Source organism: Acomys russatus, chromosome 9 (assembly GCF_903995435.1).
Source record: "Acomys russatus chromosome 9, mAcoRus1.1, whole genome shotgun sequence".
Lineage (NCBI taxonomy): Eukaryota > Metazoa > Chordata > Mammalia > Rodentia > Muridae > Acomys > Acomys russatus.
In genome coordinates this window covers 52,674,730-52,688,286 of record NC_067145.1, presented here as the reverse complement: position 1 = coordinate 52,688,286, position 13,557 = coordinate 52,674,730, and the positions used below count along the sequence as shown (strand labels likewise).

General features: G+C 46.4%; 1 protein-coding gene across 2 annotated transcripts in view; it reads left to right on the top strand.

The window, feature by feature from the left end:
- Positions 1–13,557, top strand: part of Prpf18 (pre-mRNA processing factor 18) — an 807,949-nt gene that overhangs the window by 492,871 nt on the left and 301,521 nt on the right. The gene's annotated exons all lie outside the window — the stretch shown is intronic.

Sequence of the window (13,557 nt, the reverse complement as noted above, 5' to 3'; positions counted from 1 at the left end):
TGGAGGAAGGCACAGCCCACACTGCCTCTCTTGGGGCTCTCTTTGGACTCTCAGTGGCCTGCCTTTAACCAGAGGTGCTGGCTTCTCAGAACGGATGCCGGAGGGTCCACATGCATGAGGAAGGACATGTCAAGAGTCATCTCAGACTAGCCAGCTTGTCCAGGGAGAGGGCCTTAGAGCACAGCCATTTTGACAGGAATCCTGTGGAAGAGAGTAGATGTGGGAAAGGCCTGTGGCAACCTGGACATCCTCAAACTGCTTATTTAAAGACTATACCATTTGCCTGGTCATGGTGGTGTATGATTTTAATCCCAGCACTCGGGAGGCAGAAAGAAGTAGATCTCTGTGAGTTGGAGGCCAGCCTGGTCTACAAAGTGAGTCCAGGACAGCCAGGGATGTTACACAGAGAAACCCTGTCTCAAAAAAAACAAAAACAAAAAAAGACCATTCCATTCAACTATAGACATTTTTTTGAGCACCGACTTTCTCTCAAGCACCTGTAACTAGTCACTGACCAGTAAGCTTTGGGTAAACTTTACCAATGTCCCCAAAGTCACTTATTCCCACTTTGGAGTCTTGTGCATCCACTGTCTATGTCAAAGGCATAACCTCCATGCTGTTCTCTTAGAATCAATCTGGAAGAAAATGGCCAGAGATGAAAAGTCACAACGAGGGTTAAGTGTGTACTTCACATTTCTAAGTTGTTGGTCTTAGATCCGTGCCAACTGTGTTGGTCCCCAGCTTGGTAACTGCTTCCTGCAATCTCCCAGTTCCCTCAGAACTATCCCAAGTGGCTTCTGTCCCAAACCATTGGCACCCAGGTTGTCATATACTTCAGTCTTCATTCTGCCCCAGGGCTGTCCAGCAGGCTAGGTGCACAGCAGAGCTGTCTGCCTCGTGATGTGTACCTGTAAGTACAAAAGGCCATGTCGCCTCAAGAAAGGGTCAGGGACTCTAGAGACTGGAAGGGGAGCACATGAGAAATGTTCTGGGTCTGGAATCAGAAGACTCAGTTTGACTCTTGTGTCTACTCCCGAAGGCATCTAAGTCACTGTATAGAAGAGATAGGCAGACACCTGCCTTCACTGTGACACTGTTCACAAGAGCCAAGTTATGAAATCAGCCTAGTTGCCCATCAACAAAAGAACAGATAACGAAGATGGCATGGGGAGATGGCTTGGTTCCTAAAATGCCTTCAGAGCAAGCATGAGAACCTGGGTTTGGGTCCCTAGAGTCTGTGTATAAGGTGAGGGAGGGAGTGCCCAGGGGTGCAGAGACAAGCAGATCACTGACGCTTATTGGCCGTCCAGCCTAGCAGTTAATGGGACTCAGTGAGTGGCATGGGCTCAAAAGATAAAGGAGGAGAGTAATCGAGGAAAGACACCTGGTGTCAGCCTCATACCTCCTCATGCATGTGCACACACGTGTGTGTATGCATGCTAACAAGTATACTTACCATACACACAGAGTGGCAGAGGCAGGTGGATCGCTGTGAGTTCAAGGCCAGACTGGTCTACAAAACGAGTCCAGGACAGCCAGGGCTACACAGAGAATCCCTGTCTCAAAAAAACCCGAAAAACCAACAATCAAACCATACACAGAGAAGGAAAAGAAGGAGGGCGAGGGAGGGAGGGAGGGAGGGAGGTTCACACTATGGAGTTTTATTTAGCTATAAGGAAAATGAAATTATGTCATCTGCAGGAAAGTGGATGGAAGTGGAGATCACATTACATAAAGCAAGCCAGACTCAGGCTACACACGGTGGTGCATGCCTTTAATCCCAGTGCTTAGGAGGTGGATGCTGGTGGAGCTCTGTGAGTCTGAGGCTAGCCTAAACCATTTAGTGAGTTCTAGGACAGCTAGGGCTACATAGAGAGACCCTGTATAAAAAAAAAAAAAAAAAAACCAAAGAAAGAAAGAAAGAAAAAGAAAAAGAAAAAAGAAAAAAAGAAAAAAAATCCAGACTTATGTTTTCTCTCATAGACGGAACATAGATTGTATAGGCAATGTTTTGTAACGTGTATGTTTTATGTAATATAGATTATATTGGAGATAAGGAGGAACTATTGGGAGGTGAGAGGGGGTGAGAGATGGAAAGCAGAGGTGAAAATGATCAAGGCATATACATAGATGAAAAATTCACATAAAATGCTGTGCACAAATAATATACACAACAACAACAGGGCTGACTTGGATCCCACAAGATCCTAGATTTGGCCAGTGACATGAGTCTTGCATTTTCTCTTTTTTCTGTTTTCTCCATCTTCCTGAATGACCCCACCATTCATACACCCAGCTATCCAAATCTAAAACCTAGCAGTTAGTTACCCAAACCAGACACTCGGAATCAAGCCTTGCGGTGGTGGCCAGCCTGGACTACAGAGCAAGTTCCAGGACAGCCAGGGCTGCACAGAGAAACCCTGTTTTGAAAACAAAAGAAACATGCCAGGCGGTGCTGGCACACACCTTTAATCCCAGCACTCAGGAGGCAGAGGCAGGCAGATCACTGTGAGTTCGAGGCCAGCCTGGTCTACAAAGCGAGTCCAGGACAGAGAGACCCTGTCTCGAAAAACAAAAACACAAACAAAAAAGAAAGAAAAACAAAGAACCAACCCTCAGAAGCCACCTAAAGGCACACCTTAATTCCTTGTCCTTAGCTTGCTAGTCATCACACCCTACTGTTTCTTCTTAAGTCTTTTCAAATGCTCTCTCTCTCCTTGCCATCCCTGCTGCTTCTGACCTCCCAGACATCATCTGCCATGGACAACTGCAAGTCCTCCACATGTCATCACTTCATCCTCTGCATCATGTGGATGAGTAGTCCTCAGGTCACTTGCCAGTGACTCGTGTGACGTCAACACACATGCCCAGAGGCTCAGAGCCTGCCAGGCCCAGTTGCAAGGACTTCAGATGCCAACTCAGTGCTAATTTTTCTGTTAGTCTGTGTAACAGAGGAGGGGATTAAGGCATGGGGTGGAAAAGTGACTTGTTCAGGCCATAAATGCAAAGTTGAAAGTTGAGCCCAAGTAGCCCAGCCCTGAGGTCTATGAACCTGTCAGCCTCTTCTGTTTCTGAGGGGGGCGGTGAAAGTCAGACTTCTCTCTGTGTCCAAGAGAGAGTCTGTGGTCTCTCCACAGACTCCGATGTTCTGGAACCACCATGGTGCCTGCATTTCCTCCGGGGTACTTGGTTCTGGGCCTGTGGCAATGTCTTTCATCCTCACAGGGCTCCATAACTTCTGCTAGTATCTCCTTTAGAGCTGTGATGTCTCTCTGATGGAAGATGCACGTCATGGTCACCCCTCATAGGGTACCTAGCTCAGACTAGCTGCTTTATTAATGTTTGTTGAGCCAATCAAGGAAAACACTCTTGCCTGAGACTATGAAAAGAGGTGCCCATGAGCTCATGTCTAACATGAGTCCTCTGTTCTCAAAGGACAGTGAAAACCTTCACGTTCACCTTCCACACTTGCCCCTCTTAGTCTTCACTTCCCTTTGAATCCCGCATACCATACCAGGTTCTTTGATTTCCGAACATGAGGATTTTAGTTTATCTTATTTGTGTGTTTGCACTTGTATATTCCTAGGTGTGTGTGGTGCCCGAGAGGTCCTGAGAAGGGCATCAGATTCCTTGGAAGTGGGGTTTTAGGAGTTTAGGATTTTTGTTTGCTTGCTTTAGTTGTTGTTGTTTGAAATAGGGTCTCTCTGTAGCCTTGGCTGGACAGGAACTTGCTATGTAAACAAGGCTGGCCTTAAATTCACAGAGCTCCACCTGCCTCTGGCTCCTGAGTGCTAGAATTAAAGGTGTGTGCCATCATGCCATAGGTTACAGGCATCTGTGAGCTGCCCAGTGCTGGTGCTGGGATTGGCACTCGCTCCTCAGGACTGAGCAGCAAGTGCTCTTAACCACTGAGCCATCTCTACAGGCCCCAACGTGACAAGTTTTTTGAGATGGAATTTGTGGGTCATACAATTCACCCATTTAAAGTGCACAACTCACCAGTTTTCAGCCTATTCACAGAACGGGGCATCCTTCACCGCAATTAGCTTCACTTTGTTTCTTTAAAAGGAAACCCTCCATCGTCCCCAAGCCCAAGGCCTTGGCAGCCTCTCATGCGTTCTCTGCGACCATGATGCCTTAGTCTAGACGTTTCTACTGGATAGAATCATACAACACGGGACCTTCTGTGCCTAGACTTTATCACATGGCATATGTTTTCCAGGTTTACTCACGGTGTGGCATGAATTAGAACTTCCTTTCTTTTCACTGATGACTAATGCTGATAATAAGGTGCGGTTCGTTTTGTTTGCTGTCATCGGTTCAATGTGTTGATTCTGCCTTTTGCTCACTCTGAATGATGCTACAGTGAACTTTTGTGTGTGGCTGTGTGTCTGGGCACGTGCTCTCATTTCTCTTGGGGATGTCTGCATTTCAGGAGAACTTTATGTTTAACGTTCTTGTTTATTTGTCTGCCCTATTCATCTGTCTCCTTTGAGGTCTCTTTAAGGGGAATTTCCACCTGGCTCATGCCTAATGTGCCACCTGGCACAGCCTAGCTCCCTCATAAATGAAAATACCCTTACCTAAGAGCATTAAAAGGAAACATTCATGCATTCATCTCAATGGGCCATTCATGAGAAGGAACTCACACGGGGGCCTGCGAGTTCCACAACCATATGTTCCTGTGGACAAGGTCGCTTCTCAAACAGCAAGAGTGAACTTGGGGATGAACTATGAAGGATCGCACAAAAGGACCATCAAGATGCTGTTAACATGCTCCCAGTTTAGCCAAACTTCAGACAAATCTCTTCCTGCCTCAAGGCCCCTGACTCAGCTTTTCATGGAGCATTTGCTTGAGAAAATAAATTCTCCCAGACTGAGGAGAGTGAGTTCCAGGCCTCCCTGTGGATAGCCAAAGAGCTCGGAGTCCTTGTATGAAAGTGGTACCACATATGCGTACAAACTATGCACGTTTTCTATGCACTTCATTTGACTTGTTTTTTTTGAGACGTTGGTTTGCCCTGTAGATCAACCTGACCTCAGACTCACTCAGTGGTCCAGGCTGACCTTGAAATCATAATCCTAAAGTCTAAGCTTCCCACATGCTGGGAGTATAGGCCTGCATCAAGATGCCTGGCTAACATAGACTTCTGGTTATCTCTAGGCTACGTATGATTTCCAACCTATGTAAGCAGTTGTTACACTGTACTGGCTAGGGAATAATTGGCTCAGTTCACCTGCAATTTGTTTTCGTTTTATGCTTATGAGTGCTTTGCCTAGATGACAGTCTGTGCATCGCACGTGTATGGTGCTCACAGAGGCCGGAAAATGGTGTCAGATTTCCTGGAGCTGGAGTTATAGACGGTAGCGTGCAGCTGTGCAGATACTAGGAATCGAACCGAGGTCTTCTGAAAGACAATCAGTGCTCTAAACTGGGAGCCATCTCTCCAGCCCCCTAACACACACACACACACACACACACACACAGAGTCACCCGTAAGCATGCCCACAGGACAATGTTATTCAGTCAGTCCCTCACTGAGACTGTAAGTTGACAACCAAACTATCACAGGGCATAAGCACTATTACATCCACACAGACTATTCAAGATACTTCCTTGCTGGACAAGAGAGCACACACCTGCATTTCCAGCTACTCACGGGAGGGTACTGTAGGAAGACCCTAAAATGAGAGCCAGCTGGGCAACTTAGACTCTGTCTCAAAATAAACTTAAAGGGGGAGGGGGCTGAGGCCAGGGCCCCGCAGGAGTGTATCCAGTATCATACATAAGGCCCTAGGATCAATGTACCCTGCCTCCACCCTCAGTCCTTATGCAGCGATCACTAGCCTCTTGCCTGAACCCTGTCCCCGTGCCCTCCACACCTCCCACAGTCCGTTACCTGAAGGGTGACACTCGGCCCAGCCTTCCAGAAGACTGCTTGTGTCCACAGAGGGGCTTGATTCTAGATGGCAAACGTTTGTCCTGTGCCTGGGAAGTATTTTTTTTTTTTAATTTTTAAAAATATATTTTATTAATTTATTCATATTACATCTAAATTCTTATCCCATTCCTTGTATCCTCCCATTCCTCCCTCCCTCCCATTTTCCTCTCTTACTCCCCTCCCCTATGACTGTGACTGAGGGGGCCCTCCTCCCCCTGTATATGCTCATAGGGTATCAAGTCTCTTCTTGGTAGCCTGCTATCCTTCCTCTGAGTGCCACCAGGCCTCCCCACCCAGGGGACGTGGTCAAATATGAGGCACCAGAGTTCATGTGAAAGTCAGACCCTACTCTCCACTCAACTGTGGAGAATGTCCTGTCCATTGGGTAGATCTGGGTAGGGGTTCGAAGTTCACATTTACACTATGGAATACTACTTAATTTTTCTCTGAATTCACAGGGACATTTTATTGCTCACGGCTTTCCTGAACTTGTCCTACATTCCCCGTCTCTTCTTGTGTCCCGTCCTGAAGTTCTACTCCCAGCCCCATCAACATTCATCATCTCTTAACAGAAACTGACCCACAAGCAAGTTGAGCATCTTCATCTATGAAAATGCAAGGTTGAATACAATCAACATAAAGACCAAGGACCACCCTGCGGTGTGCCCTCTTGAAAGCAGAACAAGAGTTTGTTGGAAATGCTCCCCCGCTCTCCCTTCTTTTCCTCCTCCTCTCCCTCAGACACAAGCCTGCATTCTGACTTCACGATAGAGTTTATGGAAAATAGACAGGAAAGGACTATTGGCAGAGCCTTCAGAGGAGCACACAAATAAGGTGTGTGGGTAAAAAGCATCTACCCAACTGACTGGGGCCCCTGGCCTTCCAGGAATGTGTGAATGTGCGGCTTGTGCTCTGAGTTCTCGTCAGGTCTGCGTGACCGAGCCAGGACTGTGTCCAGGCTGCACTACAGTTACGTCCAGCAAGGAGGGACCTGAAGAAAACTGAGTCACACCAAGGGAAAGAAGACACAGGACCCACTCTTCTCCTCCTGGCCGTGGCTTTGAGGGCCAGCCTTGTGCAGAGAGGCTCTGCTGGGTAAAGCCCTAGGAGGGCCTAGAGAAACAAGGAGATTGGAAAATGGTCACCCTGGCTCTGATGACCTCTGATTCTTTTCTCCTAATAGAGGTCAAAAGGCATCTTACTCGGAGAAAGCATGCTCTGAAACTTTCCAACTGTACCTCAACCACTTGCTGGGCCCCTCCCTCCTTCCCTTTCACCTCCTTTCCTTCTTTCCCTCTTCAATACACGCCAACTGGTTTCCCCTCCCTCCACTCCTCCTAGTCCCTGCCGCCACCACTACCTCCCCTCTCCCCAAGATCCACTGCCTCCCCATTTTCTCCCCAGCTTCCCTCAGCAAGTCCAAGGCCAGAGCCTCAAGGATCAGCCCTATCCCCCGCTTCCTGGCCTGCCAATGGCTGCTTCTCTGCCCAGCACATCACCCACTACCCTTCTCCTTTCCAGTCTTGCCTAAAAGATCAAGTGGCAAGAATCTCAGGGCTTTAAAAACCTTTCTTTTCAAATTACAGTAACCCATCAGATTCCACATTTCACAGTGCTCAGACATCTTGAGACCTTGGACGACCACGTCCCTGCTATCCTTCAGTGAAAGCAGAAATGAAGGCAAGGCAAAACACATTCTGAAGAGAAGGGCTTTACATACTTACTATATTATTTTTTTATTATTTGTGTAAGTACATACACACAGTTGTGTGGGTGGGCATGTGTGTACCATGCCCCATGACCTACCATGGGAAGGTCAGAAGACAGCCTTTTGAGTTTAAGTTATTATGAATACGTTTAGCCATTAACATCTTAAGTAAAATGGCCACATTGTGAATCCAGTGGAGTCCAAATGCAGTGGTAGATTTAAAGCCACTACTAGCTAGCTATTTTTTCCCAATATACATGAACAGGGTTTTTGTTGTTGTGGTGGTGGTGGTGGTGTTTTTGTTTGTTTGTTTTGGTTTTTTAGCAGTTAGAAATTGGACACAGTTCCCTCTCAGTTCTTGAATTCTTACTTCAAGTCCACTGCGTGGTGTAGTATGTGCACTCTGGCGACGCCCATGAATCCCCTTCTGCGCAGACTTTGGTGAGCAACTGTCTCTAAAAAAACCAATCTTCAGTAGTTTTGATGGTTTTTTCCAAAGGTCCTTCTTTTCAATGCCTCTTCATTTACCTCTAGGTAGACACCATCTTGCTTTTCTAGTGTCCCCTCCTTCTCCTTCTTTCCCTCCTTTTAACTCTTTTTTAGTGCTTCTCTTCACTTTTATAGCCTCCCTCTCTCTACCCAAGATCTTATGGGGGTTGCCTGAACCCCTTCTCCATCGCACTCAGCTCCCTGAACACAGGTCAGGCCTTATTCAGTTTGCCTCTCCCGGGTGTCCCAACGGTGCTGGACACATGGTGCCAGTAAATATTTGCTAGAGGAGATTAGCATGGGGTGTTTGGGTAGTATGTGGGAGAAGAGGAGCTGTGGCTTGGCAAAGCAGAGGGCACCACGCTGGAAGCTGGTGTTTGGTGTTTGCACACATGTGTGCTGTGAGGGGATGCATGAAAGGGCGACTGTGAACAGCTCAAGTGGTGACTAGGTGAGTGATTGAAGGCAAGTCTCCCGTGAGAGGAGGCATGAAAGGGGGCTTGTTCGAGGGACGGGGACGTCTCTGAAATGGTTGGCACCAAGACTCTGAGACTGGTTAGAGGCACGCCAGGAATGTACAAAAACGTTTCTGGTCCCTCAACACTTGCACAGGCTGAGACTGTTTCCTCTGGCTGGTTTTGCCCTTTATGAAATCTTCATTTCTAACCCTTTCATTATTTTTCCTCCCACATCCCTTTCAAGGAATGAGAATTTAACAAGGCAAACTGCCCCAATAACAAACAATTTATACATGTGGCCCAGGTGTTCTTGAAAAAAAAAAATAGACTATGACTTTTCTGTTTCACAGTCCTAAAAATTTATTACCGTGTATTAATTACACACAGTAATGTATTTCAATATGCCATTTTCATAATCTACCCCATGAAATTTAATTATATTAACTCCTGTTAACCCTCTCTTCTCCCACTGAAAGTTTGGTTTTGTATTCATTCTTGGAATTACCAAAGGACCTCAGATCTCTGGGAACTGGAAGACCCTCGGGTACTTGAGGGTGTGTAGCTTTGACGGATCCTCCCTTCCCATGGTTCAGGCAAAGTTTTAGAAGAAGTTGTTACTGATGTGGGATGACTTTGTACATTTTCTTTGTGAGAAGGTCGGGTGTTTTACTTGTTTTTAGTTAGGGTCTCGTGTACTTCAGGCTGGCCTCCAACTCACTAGATAGCTGAGGATGGCGGTGAATTTCTGTTCCTCCTGCTTCTGCCGCCCAAGTGTTCAGATTACTGTTGTGTGCAACCACATTCAGCTTTATGTAGCGCTGGGGATCGAACGCAGGACTTTATGCATGCTTATAAAGGCTCTACTTACTGAGCTATACTCCTAGTTCCTGGTTTGAATTTTTGATTTTAGTTGTTTTATTTATCTTAATTTAATTTGAGAGATAGGGTCTTGTCAAAGACCAGCTTTGACGTTTTGGGCAAACTGAGTCGGTGAGTGGAGTCAGTGATTGATTGATCACTCAGCAGACTTTTCTCTGAGGAAACAAAACTTGATTTTCTAGGGCCATTCAAATAGTCCCTGGGGAAAAAATACTCTCTGGGGATGGCAAGAAACTCCCTGGGACCATCAAAATACTCTCTGGGTTGGCGAAAAGGGCGAGGCAATACACATATACCCCCCCCCACACACACACACATATTTGGTGGATGAAACAAGCTTCAACAAGCTCCAACTATTTTACATATACATACATATGTATACACACACACATACATGCGTTCTAACACACATACATTTGGTGGATGAAGCAAGCTCCTACAAGCTCAACCCACTTTACATATGTATACATACATACGTTCATATACACACATCTGGTGGATAACAGCTCCAACCATTTATACACACACACACACACACACACACATACACAAACACACACACATATTTGGTTGATGGAGAAAAGCTCTAACAACTTTATTTTTTCTCCCACAGCGTATATATCCAAGCAAAATCTTTCAACCAGTACAAAAAAAAAACCCAACGTGGTTTTATTCTATTTTTCTTTTAGTAAACGATTACAATGAGTGTATGTAGAAAAACATGCCCCACAATACCCTCACATGATCAAATATTTTATGTATTATGGGTTAAAAAAAAGTATTCCCATGAACCCACATACATTGGGTTTTTGATTTGGTTTGGTTTGGTTTCTCTGTGTAGCTTTGACTGTCCTGAACTCGCTTTGTAGATCAGGCTGGCCTTGAACTCACAGCTATCTGCCTGCCTCTGCCTCCCTGGTGCTGGGCTTAAAGGTATGCGCCACCACGCCCAGCCCTACGTACATTTGTAACTAAGTAATTGTTATAGATTAACAAAGTGTAAGCAAGCAAGGTAACGTTCTCATCTAGTTTCTCTTACTGGTAGGCTGCGATTTTACTTACAAAGAATCAATTATTTTATTATTTATCCTAAAACATAATCTTATAAATATTTAAAAGAATCACAAATCTAAACTTCTGTACAAAAAACAATTGTGATCCTCAGCTGTGGGTCTGCAAGTCCTGAGTACTGCAATGGGCAGTGTCATGATTGGCAGGCCTCTCCCTTTTTTCAAGATGGCCTTGCTCTGGGTCCATCTTTGCTCCACCATAATGGGCTTGGGAGAGATGATGGCGCCTTGGGCACAGATAGCTGTACCCCAGTTGGTAGAGCACTTATCAAGCATTCGGGAAGCCCCGGGGTAAATCCCCAGCACCTCATAAACAAGGCATGGTGGGACGCATCTGTGACTTCAGCACTGGAGAGAGGAGATTGGATGATTACAAATTCCAGGTCATAAGTTTGAGGCCAGCCTAGGATATCTGAGACTCTTTCTTTACATAACAAAAACATTAAAAAAGTAAATAAAAATAAAAATTAAAAAAGGAAAGGACATTTTCCCACCTGCTCCGCAACTCAGTACAACCTGGAGGCAGCCTGTGGCTCACATCCATTCAGTAGAACTTACCCCTAGGATTTTTATTCCAAAGACGGAAAGCCATAAGTGGCCATCATATCGTGCCCCTAACTACCAACCCATTGTCCCTGCTTTGGCTTCCTGTGTGACACCCTTGTACCCTGGACTTTCTGAATTCCCTCAAATTTTTCTCATTGTCAAGGTTAGTTTCTGTTGTTCTGACTGCTGGATCCAGTTGGGATCCAGGATTGTCTGCTCATCTTCCAGCACACCTCAGAGAAGGTCCTTCCTGGGTTACAAGCGACGCTTCAGAGATCCCAGGGAAGAGCCTTTTTTATTGGTAGGTACAAACTGTACAAAACAATAGGTATAATTATGCATTGGGGCATCTATGTAATATGCTTTGATCACGTCCATATATCTTCACCTATCCTTTCTTATCTCCCCTCTGACTGTCCTCCTTCTAGAGTATAAACTTTAAATGCTACGTCAAATTTAACCTAGATTAAAAATTGGCCACATTGCAGAGCAGTGGCGGCACACGCCTTTAATCCCAGCACTTGGGAAACAAGAGGCAGGAGAGTCTCTTTGAGTTCAAAACCAGCCTGATTTACAAAGAGTGAGTTCTAGGACAGCCAAGGCTACAAGAGAAACCCTGCCTCAAAAAACAAAACAAAACAAAACAAAAGCACCCAAAAATAAACAAATAAATTTTTAAAAATGCTCATATGGGGGGCGGGGCTCAGGATGCCCCACACTTGGGTATACAGACTGTTCTCGGGGTTAGGGGAGATGACACCAGCCCAGCCTTCCCACAGGTCCTGTGCAGCCCCAGCCCCATAGGCTTTGTAGGTGCTGGGGTGTATCTTGCCAGGGCCACAGAGCACTTGCTTGCTTCCTGAATTTGTACTTCATCAGAACTGAATGGGTAAACTGCAGCCTGCAGGCAAATCTGGCTGCCTGGATGTCTTTGCAAAGTGTCCTTGGTTCCTCATCACACTCCTTTAGTTGTGTTGTCTCTGGCCACCTACCTGCTCCAGCTGAAGTGTCTGGGTGGACACACCTGAGAACAAAGCTGGCTCTATAGCTCTTGATAGCGTGATGCCTGACCTAAGGCTGAACGAGGCACTGGCTGTGAGTTTTGCTTGTATTTCTGAGGTCTGGTCACTGTCCCTTTCTGCTTGTTAACTGCTTCAGTTTACAATGTGTTTTAGTTTCCAAATAGGTCACGCGGTTCAGCTGAAATCAAATAAATACAAAGGTTCTGTTCCCTCACCTCCCTAGCACACATCATGTTCCAGGAAAATGACCACCATCAAGGAGTATGACTAAAAGTCTGATAATTCCGGGGACTAAATGTACTATGGAGTCTCTGAGAACACATAGAAACCTTTAGATGAGGCACTCTGAGGCCAGGTGCCTGTCACCTCCAGTGGTGCTGCACAGGGACTCCCAGCACTGAAGTACACGCCCATCACTACAGAGTGTGACCACAGGGTACCAGGAGTACACTCAGCACCTAGATGCCATACTCAGCACCCAGCACCCAGACCAAGCACCCAGCACCCAGATAGACCCTATACCTAGCACCTAGATTCTTGTTTCTAATACCATTAGCCAGAAAAGGGAGCCTGGGGCCAACAGATGGGTCCCCTAACAAAGGCAGTAGGGGCTGTCTCTGTTGCCTGTCTCTGGGTCCCCTTCCCTACCTGGGTCACCTGGTCAGGCCTCAGTGGGAGAGGACGTGCTTAGTTCTGCTGTGACTTGAAGTGCCTGGGTGGGTTGGTACCCCTTGGGGGCCCCCTCTTCTCTGAGAAGAGAGAGAGGAGGGAATAGGGAGAGGAGGTGTGAAGGTGGGACTGGAAGGAGAGGAGGGAGGGGGCTGGGATAAGACTGTTTAATAAAAAAAGTGGCTAATAGCACAGTAGAGCCTGGAGCGGTAGAGAGGGGGAGGGGGCGCTACAAAGTAAGGCATACAGATAAATAAGAAACAACGCAAATTTGGGGCTTAGAGAGTAAAGCGTCACTGCAACTGTAAGGATTTCAACTTCCAGGACGGAACGGGCTACATAGTTTCAAGCCATCTGGGGGGACTTAGCAAGGACTCTAAAATAAATAAGAATGAAGGGCTCAGAACCCAGCGCAGGGTTAGTGCATGTGCCTAGCATACTCAAAGCTCTGGGTTCACTGAAACTGAGCTTAAGTCGGGGGGCGGGGGCGGCGGGACGTGTCTTGACAAAGAAACTGATAAGCACAAAATACCGAACTCAGGAAAACTGATGTTTAGCAGAAGATCAAGAGCGGAGCTGGCTACTGTTTCCTTACCAAAGTGCTAACTAAACTTTGGAAATCGAAGGAGCGCGTCTCTCTACTGCCCCCACCTGGTGAGAAGTAAGAATGCGGCAGTCACCACAGTCCAAGCGCCAACGCTGACAGAAACTAAAGGGTCCTAAAGGGGGAGGTTTCTCATTCATGCGGGTAGGTTTTCAGATGCGCTCCCCAAC